The sequence below is a fragment of the Aplidium turbinatum genome, chromosome 6, assembly GCF_918807975.1.
Source record: "Aplidium turbinatum chromosome 6, kaAplTurb1.1, whole genome shotgun sequence".
Classification (NCBI taxonomy): domain Eukaryota; kingdom Metazoa; phylum Chordata; class Ascidiacea; order Aplousobranchia; family Polyclinidae; genus Aplidium; species Aplidium turbinatum.
The window spans coordinates 9,060,349-9,079,511 of NC_137477.1; the positions used below are offsets into that span (position 1 = coordinate 9,060,349).

Genomic DNA, 19,163 nt, shown 5'->3' on the forward strand with positions numbered 1-19,163 from the left:
CTGCTATCCTGCCAAATTTCGTCGACGACATGTTTTTTTCGCTTCAAGGAGTTTTTTTAGACAGTTTAATCGTTTGTACACCGGTGGGTCAAATCGCCGAGAACGTGTTAGAGATCATTTTGTTTTGCTAGTATTAGGTTTGTTTTTATATATGTAGGCGGTAGGGCCTTGGAACTATGCTTAATGGCATAAGGCAATTAATTATTGAACAGGGGTTCTTCGAGCATTTGGAATGTTTCAATGGGTTCCGTTCCACAAAAAAGGTTGAAAACCACTGCACTAGTACCTACAAGCTACATAGCCTCAGGGACGTGCAGTCAGGGGAGGCAGGTGAGGCAGTGCCTCACCTGCCAACATCTGGCAAAGCAAAAGTTATATCAAAGAAATGGTTATCACAGAATAAATATTTTTTGTTGAAAAGTAGTAAATATTGCACGTTTTTAGGTGCTTTAGTTTGTGTGAATTGCTGTAGTCGTGCCCCCTTTCCCCCAAATTTTACGTTTCTACACCCAAACTGTGCTTTAATTTTTTTCTGTTTCTGTGGCGATATTCCTATCGAGCGTTCATGTGGTCAAAATCGTTGAAATACGCAAGGAGAGGCACCGCCAGCTTTGCCTCACTTCAGATCAGAAAACTTCCATACACTGCACTATGCGTGCCTTTTTCTTTCGCAAAGTCGCCAGAAATCATCATGAACGATTTAGCTACGATTTGAGGCACGCCTCAAATGTGACGTCACAGCTATGAAACCTTTTTCGTCAAGCTGGAGTGCCCGCGAGCCTACGTGGTATGTGACTTCTTGCAGCGTAAAGGATTGTTTCTTATAAAATGTAAATAAAATGGAGGAAGATTTAGTATCAAATCTGAGAGATTTTTAAAAACTAAACTTTCAATCCAAAGTTGAAGTCATAAATAAAGGAAGACCTGTTCCAAATTTATAAGGTTTGCATCAGACGACTGAACAAAAAAAAATAACTTGCAACTTTCATAGAAATTGGTACTCAAAAAAGAAGTGGCTGTGTAGCTATGCTTTAAAAATTGCCTTTTCTGCTTTCCCGTCTCTTATTTTCAATATCTAGTGATAATGTTTGGAGTAAAGAAGGGTCTCTACAACAAAGTCACAGATGTTTTAGTCCAAAAGGATAGGCGCATGGATTTTATTTTTAATAAATGTGACAGCATGCTGCTAACTTTTTTGATTAGTAAGTTATGACACCGTTTTTGTTGTTAAAAAATTTTATTGTAAAAGTGACTTGAAAAAAGTAGTGCCTCACCATCTAGGAACCTCACCGCACGTCACTGCTTGGCCTACACTTTAGTTCACGTAAAACGATGGTTAGGTTTAACTACTGCATTACTTTTATAAAAAAAATATTTAATTAAATTAAATTATCTTTATCACTGTCGATTATTTCACTAGTTTTTTTATCGAAGTTGTATTACCGAACTTGATTAGTTGTCAAGTTATTGGATGAAGAATCCATTTGATCGTTGTAGTAGCCTATTTTTTATGTTTGATAGCCTAAAAAGTGACTCAGGTTGCCAAATTACATTCTATGAGTTCCATTCATTTACAACAAGGAAAAGATATCACACTCAACACCTCATTTTCTGGACATCAACAAAGTAATGGGAAAGCGACAGCTTTTTGTGAAAATTAATTAGTTCTTTTCTTGAATAAGTGCGCTCGGAATAATTGAAGCCTTTTCTTGAATTCAGATGCCTACTCTTCAACAAAGCATAAATTTCATAAAGTCATACAGGCCACAAGAACTTGAACGTTTGAACAAGAAGGACTTGCCTGAAAACGTCCTCGGAGAAATCGAAAACCTTTTACGAGATTCTCCTACTGTATACGGCTACGCTATTGATGAAGCGTGTTCTCGAAATAATGCTTGTACAATACATGTTGTTTGGTTTTCAAAAAAATAAACAAAAATTTGCAATCCATCTGAATAAGAAGAAAATCTTATTCAAATTGAGAATTGTTGTTTCATTGTCTTGAAAAAAGAAGGATGTTGATTGGTGAACGAAGGCTTCAAACCGTTATCACCGAGATGTCTCGATCAAACGCAAGCAATTAATGCTGGCGTCATAATTTGTCTGCGTTTTTTTGTCTGTGTTTTACTCCGCACTTTTTATCTGCTTAAGGTCTACAACTTGACAAGCCAAAAACAAATAAATTTTATTTTTCTCTTTCGTTAACAAGTTTAATTGTGATGCAGCATTTATCGCCAGGCTTGTAAAATTTAGGCACTTGACCAGCTGCCTCCTAGCTTGCCTTGACCAGCTTGCGGATGACACATATCTAGCTTTACGTGGTGAAGACTTGGAATCTTTACAAACAGAAACCAATACTGAACTACAAAAAATTGATGCTTGGCTACGAAGAAACAAACTCTCTTTAAACTACTCTAAAACAAGCTACATTTTAATAAACAAAGTACCTAAGCGTACTGTTGAAACTAATTTCAGGTTGTGTATAAACCAAACAGTGATTGAAAGAATGAAAACAGTTAAGTACCTGGGAATCCATGTCGATGAAAATCTAACCTGGTCCTCACACATTAAACATTTGTCGCTGCAGTTGGCTCGATATTCCGGAATTTTTTATCGCCTTCGTAACTATGTGTTAGAGGAAACATTGCTTATGTTATATTATAGTCTAGTATATAGTCGTGTTCAATACGGTATTACTATATGGGGTACTGCAGGTAAAACACTAATCAAGGAAGTTGACGTAAGACACAATAATATTATTCGCGCAATCACTAGAAGTACAAAATTCAGTCACGTCACTAGCTTATACAAATCTTTGAATATTTTACAACGTGAAGATATTTACAAACTCGAAATTGCAAAATTTATGCATAAAGTTTCCAATAATAATCTACCGCCTGTATTGCAAGATCGTTTTATAAAACTTGATAATATTCACTCGCACAACACTCGACAACTAAATAAAATGAAGTATTTTCTTCCACAAATAAACAAATCCGTGGCACACAATCTTCTGACACATCGGGGTACTAAATTGTGGAGTGAATTGGATGAATGTATTAAAAGCAAACACCTAGCTTTGTTTAAAAAACTTTATAAAATTACCTTGTTAAGTTCTTATTAAATCGTTAAAATCGTTCAGTTAAATTATTTTATCTCATGTAACCTCGTATTTGTGTTCTTAAACGATATGATTCATTATATGCTCATGTTTTCCCAGCTGGTCTTGATTCAATATTCTACAAAACCTTATATATACAATTCGATTTCGAAGCTACTGTTCCATCCATCATTATATTTTATTGATACAGTTATAATGTCTGATGCTGCAATGTAAGATGACTGATGACAGGCAGCACCTTGACTGGTTAACCGCAAGGTTGTTCGGTGCTGCCAGACCTTTCTATTGCCATATTTTGATTTGTATGTAATTGTGTTTCTTTATATCGAGTCGTATTAGAAAGGCAAATAAACAATATCTCTCTCTCTCTCTCTCTCTCTCTCTCTCTCTCCTATCTTAAATTCGTTGCCAGACTTGGCTATATTGTGATAAAAAAATCACACAAAGAATTGAAAGAACAACTTTCGCGTTTCATTGCCTGCAACCCTCGATGAGAGTAAAGAACGTGATGATAATGGTGCTGGTGGGGATACTGCCCAACTAATTTATTGCCAATCGCATTATTTATTATTGTGATTACGACACACATTTCTACAAATCATTTGTTTCTGTTGTGATCATAAACACAAATCATTTCCGCCACTCATCGTGCAGCCATACAAGAAATAACAAAAGGAAATTTTGATATGTAGAGCATCCAACGACCAAGGCTACTTATTTGCTCTTGTTTCCAAACTTAATGAAAGGAAGGCAAAAACTAGAAGATTTTTGCGCAGTTTTGAGCTCTAATGCTTCTTGTTAGGCTACATTATTCATGCAAGATCATTTAATCAGATTAAGGTTTCAATAAAATTCAAGTTTGAATTTTTTTTTCACAACATTCATGAAAAACGACAAAGTTTTTATTTAAAAAATTGATTGATTTTAAGCTTTATTTTGAACCCAATATTAGGCTACTTAGAATTCAAATTCAGTTTTAAGTTTGTTGTTGGGGTAGCCTGTGAATTTGTTTGTCCAAAGAAGATATTTCTAAAAATATGTTTGGTTTTGCTCCTTAGTGTTGATATTAAGTTTTATTTTCTTTAACATTATAATGGGCTACGCAAAAATAATTTAGTCCATGTGCAATAGCCTATTCTTGATCTTAAAATAAAAAAGTATATCTTTAAACAAATTTCAAATTGAAATGGCAATTGGGAAAAGTTTTCCAAAACAGTGAGTTAGTAAATGTAAAGTTAACGTTTAGAAGCAGCCCACTGCATACCCAGACAGCAGCTTTTTCTGGCCCAAATCTGGTAAAGATTTGGTCAGATCCGTACCCGATCTGTTAAAGATTTGGACTAGATGAAATCGCTGTCTGGGTAAGTTTTAAATATTCAAAATACTTTCCAAGTAGGTTAAGATTATTTTAATCTTTTCATTGAACTAATATAATTCCTCTTTTTCTTTAACATTTATCCTGCTTAGGTAGTGAGGTTCAAAGCGTTAGCCGTAAACCATACATGGCGTAGTCATATGATTACCAGAAGACAGTCTACTACTGGCAGTAGTTTAGATTATCTTTCAGGCCTTATTGTTTCCACCGATGTGTTTTTGCAAATCTTATTCGAGGATAAGATCGTGTAAACTAAAGTGTTGTCAACTGTATACCTCAGTTTCCATATCACTGAAAGTGAAAGGTTTTTATGTTTCTTTTGTAAATGTTCAACATTCTGCATCGTCGAATACCATTGTTCTTGCAATGATAGCATGTGGACTGTATATTTGAGCTTGTGTTTGATTTTGTCGCTCACATGTGTAAAATGCCAGTAGCTCTAAGTTATTTTATCAATGCTCTTTCATCCATAAATTGTTTTTTGTGGCTCTGACTATCATGACCTGTAGTCAACGAACCGAGATAATAGAAGAACTCAGTGCGCGAAAGGGCGTGGCTTTTCATACGAATCGTGCCACCTTCGCTGTGGTAAGTTGCCAGTGAGGTCAGTTTTTGGTATGTAGGCTGTGTCCACCCAACGCTGAGGCGGAGATCTAATTGTTCAAAGTGAAACTTTAAAAACATTGAAACGTATATATATATATGTACTTCGACTAAGAGTATAAAATTAGTCATATGAATGATTAATTATAACCTACGTGTTGGTTGTCGTTGACTTTAAGTTCATGTGCAAAACAGAGTCAGGTAAGGTAATAAATTTAAAGAAAAAATACTACACAATTTTAAGTACTATTTATGACATTATTAGTAATACCAATTATTTTTATTATTTAAGAGTAAGTTAGGAAGCCATTCACTCCAATCATTATCAGAATTTAAAGGACCTACGTACAAGCTTGACAGTTTTTTGAAAGAGTTTCGTGACTTTAACGAAGTTCAGAAAATATCCTGAGGTAGCCTCTATCACCCTGATGATTGCAAGTGCTTTCCCGGATTAGATTTTAGTTCACTGATTTTGAAAATGTTTTAAGTCTATACAAACAGTTGTTCAGTAGGCCATTATATCTTTGCATCAGACACAAAATACGGCCTACCGAAAGAAATGCTATAAGCACAATGGAAATCAGGTCTGAAATAAGAGGAAGTTCCGCTTATTTATTTAACACAGCATACTGTGGAATGGCGCAGCGGATATAAGGCGCTCAGTTTTTCATTGTGCAATCCCAGTTCGACACCCGACTTCAGCTGGTTGGTAAAAACATCGCTCTCCTCTACTCAGGGTGTAATAAATTGGGTGGGCGTAATTGCTGAAGTAAAGGCGGCCGAGAGAAAGAAACTGGCCACCCTACTCTCGTTAGTGTCGAAGGCTTAGTACAATGAGAACCGCATAACTTTTTACGTGATGAGTTTTGTTTTGATTGACTAAATTTACAAAGGAAGTTCTGTTTATTCATCTGTAAAATTGTTGGAATTGATTTAAATTTAGATGAAGCATTAAACAGGAAATAGTCCACTTCTGCTTCTAAATTGAAATTTGTTTAACGTAAAACCCAATTATTATACGGCATACGTTACGACGCTACATCATAACAGCAAATATTTCAGAAAATCGCTAAATTCATGCTTTGTTAAGCGTTCCTGCTATAAAGTCGCAGGAATTAGACAACTTCAAAGTTTTCGTTTCCACATCATGCGATTGAAACTAACTGTGGGAAAAAGTTAAATTTCTAATAAAAAGAGAGGTGTAAGCTTCACGTTGGGTAGGGTAGATTAACAAAAGCTAGAAAAACGAAAAAGTGCTTTTTGAGCATTAAGTAGCTGAAAAGCATTAGGCCTAGTGAGGATTTGCTGACTAGAGTTGTTGAAACTAGCTAAGTCAGTTTGTCCTAGTTCCTAGCTAAAAGTTTTCGCCCGTGCCTTGACAACCTCAACAAACGTTGAATTGCAGATGACCTGGAAAATATAAGCCTCATGAAGAAGTTAAGTCAAGCGTGCAGAGAAAACATTGTGACGTATATTCGAAATACAGTCTTTGGATTTGAAAGAGCAACTTTCTGTTATTTCAAATTCCTCTTATTGCAAAAACGTAAAAACGTTATGCAGTTATGTTATGCAAAAACGCAGGCAGAAAGTTTAGGATTTTGATATATTTAACATAAGCCTAGGCTATCTATTGATGCGAAAATATAACGACATTCACCAAATTCACGAGCTGCAGCCTATTAAGACGAGTCGCCACTGATGATAATGCGCTTCCGCAGAGAGAATAACGAACAAAAAAAAATTGAAATTAGATAGCCTATACAGTAATTATACATACATGTATAATACAGTAATTATATTATATACATGTATTACAGTAATTAATTACAGTATTGCGTAATCCTATAATACAATCTGCGCCCCAAATGGATTGTGTGGATTAAAATGTCATCAATTAAGCGATTCCAGCAACATACCGTAGCTTTCGCATAATTGTAGACGCTAATCTTATAGAAATTGATTCCCTTGTTACTTTTAATTTAACTTCTGGGCCTTCAGGCAAATTCTGACCATACCGCAAACCAAACAGCAACCCGCTTTATATCCATTTGCACTCAAACCATCCACCACACATCAAAAAGCAACTCCCGTCCATGATCTCAAAACGACTATCTACCACATCGTACACCCAGGCCGAATTCAATAAAACTGCACCCGCTTATGATGACGCCCTCGCTAAAAGCCGTTTCAAAGTAAAACTTTGTTATTATCCCACAGAAAACTCACCACACCCAGAAAAATCAACATAAAAATTATATGGTTCACCATATTAACATCACATTATATGGTTCAACCCACCTTTTAACTTGCAAGTCGAAAACAACATCGACAAAGACTTTATTAAACTTGTATCAATTCATTTCCCCAATCCACAATCGACTTAACAAAATTTTCAACAGAAACACCATTAAATTGAGTTATAGCTGCACTCTCAACATCGCAAATGTTATTTCCAGCCACAACAAAAAGGTATTACAGTCTACCGATCGATCAACTCCACCAAGATGCAATTGCAAAGCTTCGATCACTAACGCCCCAGTACTTTTGAATTATTATGGTTGTTGCGAAACGTCTTTCAAATCTCGCTATGCCCGACCTTACCGTCGTGGCCGAAGCCTCTGCCACCTTTGCCTCGCTGAAAAGCTGGCAATATTGCAGTCTGACCGCGATCACATATTAAATAAGCGCTCCGAGTTGGTTAGTAAGTGTCATCGCAACAAATTCAAACTGAGATATGTCAAATAGCACAGGCCCCGCTTGTCCTCACAGCGTCCATACGCTCACATTCTAAAACGCAGCAGAAAAGCGTGTCATAAAAGCTCTCATGATGTAGCCCAATCGCAGTCAATGCCGCACTGCGGCTATAATAACACCCACGCTGCAGCCGGTCCAGATTTAGTTAGGGTCAGGCAACTCAGAGCTTCGTATGGTTCACCAATGCAGGCCTCGAAATTCACGGCGGACATGTCCGCCGTCACAGCATCCGCGGGAAGTACCATCTAGATCGGTCATATTTGTCTGCCGAGAAATAACACAGGAACTAGCGATACAAATCGTCATTGCATAGCACGAACAATTGTTGCGAGAATGTAATTTCCCGAGCATCTAGAAAATGTGAATACTGTATCTCTTAGCTTTCAATTAAGCAGGAAAACTTTGCTTCAACAATTGATGACATTGAACCAACGTAACAAAGGTGAATTCCTCGCTAAGAATCGATGGGAGTTCTGTACTTCTACAATCTACAGCAGGGGTGTGCAACGTGCGGCCCGCGGGCCAAATGCGGCCGCGAAGAAAAATTATGTGGCCCGCGAAGATGTGCCAATTTTGAATTGTGTGCGGCCCGCGAAACGTGTTTATAATTTAGTTTAGTCTGGTACGTGTGAACAATTCATTGTGGAGTGGATTATTGCAGATTTCGCACCTTCTGTTAACCATTTTAGAAGTCTCCCACCGGCCACCGCTAATCCATTGTATTTAATTATTTGGAACATAAAAATGTATGGTCACATAAATAGCATTATGAACAAAGTACGACTTTGGAAAGCTCACGTACAGACAGGAAATATTTTCCACTTTCCAACTTTAAGAGACTATGGAATGCATCCTGAGAAGAAAACTGAATCTGCTGACCAACTTGAAAAATTGTTGTATGAATTTTTGGCTCGTTTCAAGGACTTCAAATCTCATGAACATTTGTTTGGTATATTCGCTTTGCCAATCAACACAGACATTGACAAAGCACCAGAAGATATAACGTGAACTGATTGATCTTCAAGAGAAAACGGATTTGAAAGCAAAGTATTTAGAAATGAATCTTGGCGATTTTGACCGAAAGCATTTCAACTAAGATGACTTTCCACATTTGAAAAATCCATGGCTTCAAAAATGGCACTTTTTGGCTCAACGTATTTGTGCGAACATTTTTTTCTAAAACGGGCGTCATGAAATCTCCCTATTGATCGGTTCTGACTAGAGATGTAAAAAAACGGTTTTTTTTTTTTTTAAAAAAAACGAGCTCGTTTTTTTTGTTTTTTATCGTTTTTTTTGTTTTTTATTCGTTTTTTTTGTTTTTTTTGTTTTTTTTACCTATTTTGACATTAAATGTCACAATATGCAGCAATTAGGGTAAACTCATTGCAATAGCGTCTCTTTCAACAAAGAAACAGTCTCATAACTCGTATAACTTACTTTAAATGAGACTATATGTCTGGTATAGGCCTATTTTTTCATTGCAATTTTGTAGATCCCAAGTCTCGACACACGAGCCATAAAGATTTCTCACTGTCTCAAATAGCAGTAACAGTGTCCTATGGTTGGCACATCTCAAGTATTGTCTGTAATTTGGTCGAGCCAGTTGTTAAATGCAGTACCACACTCGTGTACAGTTTTGAAGCCACCTGGGATTTTGGTTAATGGGCATGTTAGGACCAGGTGGTCAGTGTCCTGTTTTTCTACTTAACAAAGGCACTTTTGGCCAGCACTCCACACCTTTTCCAGTACAACGTCAAGAGGTTGTTCCAGTTGATGTGCATTTGGTGCCAACTTGATGAAAATCACACAAACGGTTCTCGAGTTATAAGTGAAGTAACCTTGGCCACTAGGTGGCTTCATAGATAAGGAGCAATAGAGAAATGGCAATATCTCAAGAACCGCTCAACATATTTGGATAATATTTAGCTCTACCCCATGTTTTCTGGGGTGGGCTATTTGTTTATGAACATTAAAACAAGTTTTGGCAACTATTTTTTCAGATAAAAAGAAATTAACCTCTTGTCGTTATGCACCAATAAAACCATGATGCGTAACTTAAAAAAAAAAGGTTTTTATTTGGGTAGAGGAAAAATTGATGAAAAGTTTGGCAAAAGCAGTGTAGTGCTAAAGCCCCAACTTTTAGCCCAAATCACATTTAAATATAGTGAAAGATGGAAAAATTTTGATGTTTTTTATTTTCCCTGAAGAGGTTCAATACTCCATTGTGATGTCATAGTCATGTTTGTTTTCCTTTAATCACACCATTGTGATGTCATAGACATTTTTAAAAGAAGTATAGTTGCACTTATCTATCCAAATTGAACTACTGTAGTTTTCAGGACTTTGAGACTTTAGCACTTTTCTGTTTTTGCCAAACTTTTCATCAATCTTTTCTCTACCCAATAAAAAAAAAAAAAAATTAAAGTTACGCATCATGGTTTTATTGGTGCGTAACGACAAGAGGTCAATTCTCACTCCTTTCTACTCCAGCGTAGTTCTCAAATAAAATAAGTTTTCATCTTTGATGTTTGTTTTGTATCTTTATCCTGCATTGCGGTAGCCTAATATGGGTAAAACTTTATTCTTGTCAGGAAAAGTATTATGAAGCATTTATTCACTATGTGAACACTGCGAGCAGTGCTGAAAAACTCCACTTTAAAGGGAAACTTTCTTCATTCATGGTTGGTAGTTACTAGCAATAGTTAACATGGGTGGTGGGCATTTGAAAGGAACATTAACCTAAACCTTTTCTGACAAATGCACTGACTTTTGACAGCTAAAAATATCAGTGATAAGATCTCTTGCATTATGTCACAAATGATCTGCAGGAAGCATCAATGACAAAGTGTCTAAGACCTTACAACACACGAAAAGAATACTTCTGTTTCAACATTTATAAAGCATATTCATCGTTGTTAAGCTATCAGTTGAAAAAAACATGTATAAACAAGCTATTGGCAATAGCTTGCATTAGTAAATTACCACAAACAAGGTAATGTGTGTTCTGAATACTGCCATCTTGTTTTTGCCAAAATTTCGTCAACCCATTGAGTGTGTATACAAGAATAACCAGTAGGCCTACCGGTATACTAACATCGTAGGCTACCTTCCATAAAGGGCACTTCCATAAAAGGAAAAAGAAATTAACTCATCTACATTATGTCATGTATCAAATTGCATTAATTCAATGTTTGTTAGGTCTACTGCCACAAACATGCCTGAGAATGAAAAAGAAAGTGAAACAACGTAGGCTATAGGGCTATGCAAAAAACATATGCTGCTGCCAAGCACACACACTTAAGAATTTCAGCACACCAATAAAATCAATTTTACTAGTTTAATGTTTTTCAAGAGCACTATAATGAAACTAAGCTGCAAATTGTAAAAAATTTGCAACTTTTCCAGAAAAAATATGAAAAAACCAAAAAAAACAAAAAAAAACAAAAAACGCGTGTTTTTTTTTGGCCCAAGTTTTTTTTGAAAAAAAACACGTTTTTTTTAAAAAAAAACGGTTCGTTTTTTTTTGCATTTACAACTCTAGTTCTGACAGACGAACACTTGGAAAATGAACTTCGAATTGCGATCATTAAAGTAAAGTATTAAAGTAAAGTATAGTATCCATTAAAGTAAATTTGGAAAAAGCCGTCGGGAAAAGAAGCCAGCTGCAAACTTCTCACTGAGCTCGTTTAAAGACGGTGTGACAATAAATTTGAATAGCAGTTTTCTTCAGAAATGTATGCGTTCTAACTTATTATTTCTGGAAGGAGATAACCCCTAATATAAGAATAATATGAATAACAAAAAAAATACTCTTTTGTGCCTGCAACTACTAAAAATCATATGTTAAATAAACGTGCGGCTCGCGGTTTCACCCAGTTATTCATATCTGGCCCTCCTGTAATAAAGGTTGCACACCCCTGATCTACAGTAATCATGCGCAACTTAGTTCAAGTTTTACGTCACAATGTCTGGCTTTGATCCCGAGTGATATTGATAAGGCAAGGTTGGTTACAAAATTAGATCATCTGAGTAGTAGGCTATTACAGCAAGATGCAGCAAAATTTGTTAAGTTTTGGTATCACAGTAAGCAGAGATGGGCGTGATCTTGATCTTGAAGATCACAAGTGATCTTGAAGATCACAAGTGATCTTGAAGATCAAGATCGTGATCTTGATCTTGATCTTCAAGATCACTTTTTTTTTGGTAATCTTGATCTTGATCTAAGATCACTTTTTTTTGTGTGATCTTGATCTTGAAGAACAATAAGATCAAGATCACTTTAAAAATAAAGTTTACTTCCTAGATAGAGGCATTTTTTTAAAACTTGTACTGTACAAAGTAGTTAGTGGCGACTACTGCGTCCTCTTTCATGACCACTCTTTTTGCGGATGACACCAGCCTAAACATGACACACCACAATTTGACTTGCCTAGAACAACAAGCCAATGGAGAAATAAAAAAGATTGATGTATGGATGAGAACCAATAAATTATCGATTAATTACACTAAAACTAATTTTATGATCATTTGTAGAAATCTTCCTGTTGCAAAATCGTTCTCTCTCACCTTAAACGGCCAAAGCATTAACAAAACTGATCAAGTAAAATATCTTGGAGTAACGATGGACCACAGATTGAACTGGAACGCCCATATCTCTGACCTTTGCACAAAATTGAGTAAAGTATGTGGCATTGCTTACAAAATCAGATACTATGTCCCATTATCCACATTACGATTAATTTACTTTTCATTATTTAAATCAAATCTTCAATATTCGATAATTAATTGGGGTAGGGCCAACAAAACGTTAGTACACAAGGTGGAAGTGATTCAGAACAAATTTATTAGAGCGTGTTTGTTTGGTGACAGGAAAACTTCGACGACCTACATGTACAGCAAATTTCAGGTATTAAAAGTGAGTGACCTTGCAAAGCTGGCATATGCACAGTTCATGTTCAAGTACGAAAATAATTTTTTGCCAGCATGTTTCTCTGGCTACTTTGTTAAATTAGACGACATACATCAACATGATACAAGACATAAGGCTAAAACCAGATTTTTTCTTCCCAGGTTTGAAACAAACTTTGGCAAAAAAACACTCCATTTCTTGTGTGTGCAAGTGTGGAGTGAAATTTCACACGATGTAAAAGATTTACCGTTCCATTGCTTTAAAAAAAATCTCAAAAACCAACTGTTACATGAATATACGTGCGTACCTTAAGTGCTCAATACAAAGGATAACTTACCTTTACAGTAGGCCTATATCATCATATCGTAAGTTACTTATTAATATTTGTTCTCTACAGTTATTAGTATCAAATTGCCCTGTTTTTGTATGCTTCACATAAAAATTGTTGCAATTCGGTGGTGGTATCCACGTTTTTCCTCGTTATTTCAGGAAAACTTTCGCAAGTGCTGTAGCCTATTATAGCACACAATCACTAATTATTGGTGGTTGGTCAATTCTTGGTCGTTGCTCGTTGGTTTGAATCTTCATCCTCGGCTTACTCAGTCTGAGAATGCAGATTCAAACCAACAGTAGTTGTTTTTCAATCTCAGTGGCGAACTCTTTTTATTCAATGAAGTAGTGTGCCTGCCTCTGCACACTAGTGTGTATGAATGTGTAGTTAGATTTACTGTGATGGGGTGGTGGCTGACTAGATGACTGCTTATGGTCTTTCGCTACCATCCTGATTGCGCCATAATCTAACCAACAGTTGTACAATGCATTGTTTTGACAATTACATTTTACTCTGATTATTTGTTAATATATGGCGCTGTTAAAACAAAATAAATTGACTTGACTTGACTTGACTTGACTTACTAACATTAAGCCACTGCTAATCTGGTATGTGTCGAACAAAAGACGATTTAAAATCTCCATCTAATCTGGTCAGTGTTGCCATTTCAAAATTGAAAAAGTTTTCGGTGTTGGTCATAATAAATAAGTCAACTTCCGTGTACTTTATGTTGACGTATAATAAAAAATGATTTAACTTTGTTCACTATTTCCATGTGTAAATTTTAAAGAAATGTTTGCTTTCTTTGACCCAATTTTAGATGTTTCAAAAGTCTAGAATGGCGGTGTTAAAAAATCTGGACTCTAGCCGACTTTGGTCATGTAAAGTGGTTTATTGCAGCAAATCAACCAGACCAAGACTTGTTTACGGTCTGAGTATAGAGCGGTTTGTTTGACCGCAAACCTCTGGAACTTTTTTGATAGCAGACAACAGTATCAAGGTTGCCAGATGGGTAAATGGTGCAATAAACATAGACATAACACAGTGAAAGTTAAAATAACTTAGTAACACGAATAAAAACTCCAACATAAACCAGACAAAAATTTGGTAAAAAATGATGCAGTTAAACTTTATTATTATTTATTTATTATAAATAAAAAGCATAAAACTAATTGCTTTTTCAGTAGGCTACTATTGTAATTAACCTCGGCCTTGGGGTGACGTTGCGATTCTACGCAAACTACGTCAACAATTGATAGGCCTAATAGCAACAGTCACTAACTCATTACAATTCTTAGGCCCGCGATCGAGTAGTTAAAAGTAAAAGTTAGCAATACCAACTATATACCTTTACCCGGGTTGCTTATATACAGTATAGTAACTATTTTTTGCAACATCATTGACCAAAAACTTCATTTTTTTTCAAGTACACAAAAAGTGATCTTGAAAGTGATCTTGATCTTCAAGATCACGATCTTGATCTTCAAGATCACTTAGTTTGGTGATCTTGATCTTCAAGATCACCTATTCTTGGTGATCTTGATCTTCAAGATCACCAATACTGGTGATCTTGCCCATCTCTGACAGTAAGAAAGAAAAGGTCCAGGGAAAATTCACTTTTGCTCACATTAAACACACAAAAATAGACCTAAAGAAAAAAGTCTAGTGGAACTTTGCACAGCAGAAAATAGTAGCGTTAGTGTAGGTAGAAGTTTTCCGATTGTGCCCAAAGCATTGTGACGCAAGAAGTCATGCGATCTCGTTCGGTGGAATTTAATCAGCTATGCGGCGTCTTAAGCAGCTACAGGGCGCTTTGACTCTTCAAGCGCACGTCGTTGGTCTGATGAAAGCCTTTCAGAGTGACTTCGCTGAAATTTTAAAAAGCCTTCTAAACCGTAGCTATAGTTCTCAAACGGCGAAGAATTATCAAAAAGTGATTAAGCATGACGATCGACGCTAAAACTGGTGTGTCCGCTGTGAGACTTCATTTTGTTCGCCGAGATAGCTGCTCAGGCCGGACACGTTTGTCCGCCGTCAACAAAAACGAATTTCGAGGCCTGCCAATGGTAATATGTTTTAGTGTTCTGTGACTCTTGCCGTGGACAGAGCCTGCTTAATATCACCGATTTCTCTTTTTCATGTTTTCAGCATCTTCTAACGATCTTGCCAAGGGTGAAACAGGCTGTAAAGGTTCAGTTTACTGTTCAGTTTACTTGAATTAGCTCTGCTTATAGCATTGCGCTTGGCATTGAGCACTCTTTTGTGGTATTACTACCATTTATCGTACTACTCTGCTATATTACTGTGTCACTGTATAGTCATACTCCAGTGTGGTTGAAGGTAAAAGAAAAAAGTGAAAAGAAAAACCAACCTATTTAGATGACCTGAAAACGTCAAATCAATGCAAAATGGACCTTTTTTTCTGGCTGGGTTATTTTAAACTTCCGCCAATTCTTTTCAGAGAAGGAAATGTTCAGCATGAAGTTTCTGGCTTTAGGTTGGGGGCATTTTACAGCATTTGAGAAAAAGGGCTCAGGCACACTATTTCAGGAAACAGTTTTCCTTTGTGAATTCGATACAATATCAATAAAGAACACGTAACATCCTGCTCGTGGATGTAAAGTGATTTTATCTGTGCTGTTGCTCACAAATTGGATACTACATCAGCATTAAAATAGACTATGTTCGTTAGCGTGCGGTTTTACTGCTATTTTTATAGGATGGTTGCAATGAGAGTATCGTTTTTTTACAAGTTAAACCTCAGACAAACTTTTTATGAGAACAGTCGTAAACGAGTCTGTATAGGCTACTTGGAAAATGCCAACTTTACAAACTGTTGGGGACTTTTCAGATACCCATAACATAAATAAAATAATGGTAAGGACTTCATTCTGTGGCAATAAACTATTTACTTGCAACACCGGTCTTCATAACTTTGCAATATAGAAAGCGACAGAAACGCTCAAAAAATAAAAATAAAACCTCTTCAAGCAACACGAAACTACCCAATTCAAGCTGAAAGAAAGGGAAAAGCTAGGTGACTGCAGAAAGACAAAAAAATAATAATATGTGATATCGAGTTGGTTGAACCAAATATTTTTGTATCATCAACCATTGAAACCAAATAAGTTCTTTGTTCTATTTTGCACGTTTGATAAAATCCATTAATTATTTGAAAGGTAAAAAGGTGAACAAAATCCTACGAGATCCTTAACCTGATGTACCCACATCCTGAGTATAGACCAAGTATAAATAAGTTAACTGCACCTTATCTCATGTTAGTTTGTCAGTTCGGAATAAATGTGATGAAACGCCAGTGGTGTTTTCTAAAACTTTTATCTTTCAGCCCAATTGTAGTGAGAGTTTTCATAGTTTTGTTATGGCCACAAGATACTGAGAATAGTGCTATATGTGAGATAGTGCTATGAAATTGCAAAGAGATAATTTGGAAGTTAAAAAAGACGAAATGTTGTCACCTCAAAATACAACTATACAAGGCACGCAATTTGTTGCAAATGGGACACTTGGAAATTAGATATTGCTGATACCATACGAGCAGGTCAAATCGAGGCTTTACATTGGAAACAAGCTTACGCACAATGTTGCATTCAGTTTAACAGTTTTAAAACTGTTTCTCAAATTTGATTTCTCCACAGTTAGCCTTCAGTTTTGTTTATTGTTACATTACAAATGCCGGAACTGAATTTACAATTAAAACTGAGACTTCTATCTTGTTACATCAAACCAGTCATGTCATATGGAAGTGAAAGTTGGACCTATAGCAAAAAAATAAATGCTTTTCAACTCTGGTGCTACAGAAGAATATTAAAAACATCATATAAAAAACACATTACAAACGAACCAATTAGGAAAAGAATCGGAGTGCAAGATAGATGGGCAAACGACTTAGCAAAACAAAAGATGAAATTCGCGGGACATATTTTGAGAGGATCGGCAGGACAGTTACATCAATTGGTTATTGAAGGTATGGTGGAAGGAAAGAGGTGCAGGGGAAGAAAGAAACGAACATGAGGAGATGACGTAATACAGTGGGCGGATTTGTCAAGCATCGGAGAAACAAAAAGAGTAGCGGAAGAACGTGACTTGTGGAAGCAAATGACAGCCAACCTTCGGATCGAAGACGGCACGTGATGATAATGATGAAATGCGGAAACACAGTTCACACAAGTAAACGTGCAAGGAAATGGCAAAAGTTTGAAGCAAATCTTCGACATTCAACGTCTGTAGACGTTGAGTCAATGTAAAAATGACGGATTTTGCTGTCTGCGAATATACTAGGCAAAATTCAACAAATTAAAACTGTTTTTTTGAAAATTTGTTTGGAAATAGAAGGTAAGTCTTAAATCAACTGTTTCATGATCACAAAAGAGTTTCCATAGTTACCTTGTTGGCGTTTAAAAGTAAAATTTCAAAAATTTGTCTGAGGTATAGGCTATCACCTAATATTTCTTAATACCGTACATTCGAAAAATTTTGGCTCATATTTTTATTTACACTGCAACAAGTTAATTCAAATGTTAACTGGGTGAGTGACCAATGTGTTTCTTTAGGAATATTGTATCCAGGCCCGGATTTAAGGGGGGGGGGGCTGAGGGTGCACGAATTCCCGGACTTTTAAAGGCCCCCCAACGTGGGAAAAATGTGATTTTGTGGGTTTTTTTTTCTTTTAGCCTTTGAAGTTTTCTGCAAAATGCTATGCAGTGCTGGATTAATGCTACGGTATTGTAGACGTAGAGGTGGTTTTCCGCGCCGAAGGCGTGAAATTTTTTTGCACGGGCCCCCCATCTAAAAGTGCCCCGGGCCCCCCATCAGATAAATCCGGCCCTGCATGGCCTAAATATTTAATCAAGCCAATCGCTATAACGTGAAATTAATGACATAGTTTTTCTATTTCAGTTATAAGTTTGTTAAAATACCTTCAAAAATGAATTTTATGCTAAAAACGATTGCTTGTTTATTAGTGTATTGTGGTTTTTGCCACGCTGCCTTCAATACCACTAGCTGTGGGGTAACCAAGATGTGTGTGTGGAATACACCAAACTGTAATGTCACTGAACCAACTTGCCTTGTCTTTTCTTTCGCTTGGGTAAGGAAATTTATTGGTTCTGCTTAGGGAACGTTCAAATATTACGTAACGCCTTCGAGGGAGAGGGGGGGGGGGGGGGGGTTTATGCAAAGCGTTACGTTAGCGTCACATTGGGGGGGAGGGGGTTCAAGCAAAACGTTACGTAACGCTTTCGAGTACGGAATGGTAGTTTTTTGTGCTGAATTCGTACTGAAAAAGCGTTACATGGGGGAGGGGGGGATTGAAAAAAGCGTTACGTTGGCGTTACATGGGGGAGGGGGGGCTCAAAAATTCGGAAAAAAAGCGTTACGTAATATTTGAACGTTCCCTTATACTAAAAATGATTAAGAATTTTCGTTCACGACATGAGATGTTATATACGGAAAAGTCTGAATGCTGGAAATTTTGGAATTAAAGTTCTTCGATTTCTCTCAATATTTTTTTTCCTTTTGTAGCAATGCCAAGTTTTTTTTATGTTTGTTCGAAAGTTTCCATCGTCTAACTAAAAATAAAGCGAGATTTTTATGAGCAGTTGTAAAGTAGCTTTGCCTACTATCTTTTTATTGATACTACAGTTTATACAGCAATCACATATGTTTAGTTTAAACGCAATTAGGTCTGCTGAAATGACACACGATGATGTACACTCTCACCTGAAAATAAAAGTGTTGAAAACAGACTACCACAGTCTGCTAGTTTGGGCTACATCAGTGTTTTGGCTGCAATCTGTGTTTATACATGCACCAAGTTGTAAGTCACAAACAATGGAAAAATGGATCGATGCCTTCGAGCTGTGGACATACAGGCGAATGTGACTGACGTGATGTCACATTTAAACAACTTGAGTTTAAAGTTCAATTGTTCAAACTTGATATTTTCATATTTAGAGCTAATATCCATTTTTCAAAACATTTGGAGCAATACAAAGATGATAACATACCATATAGACCAGTGGTTCTTAAACTGGGGGGCGTGTGAGGCTCA

At 36.4% G+C, this 19,163-nt stretch overlaps 1 protein-coding gene across 1 annotated transcript in view; it reads left to right on the forward strand.

Moving 5' to 3' along the window:
• Positions 1-5,059: 5,059 nt before the first annotated feature.
• Positions 5,060-19,163, forward strand: part of LOC145771961 (ferric reductase 1-like) — a 34,183-nt gene continuing 20,079 nt past the window's right edge. The window contains exon 1 of the mRNA XM_082583738.1: positions 5,060-5,084. The gene's annotated coding sequence lies outside the window, so the exon portion shown is untranslated. The remainder of the gene's footprint in view (positions 5,085-19,163) is intronic.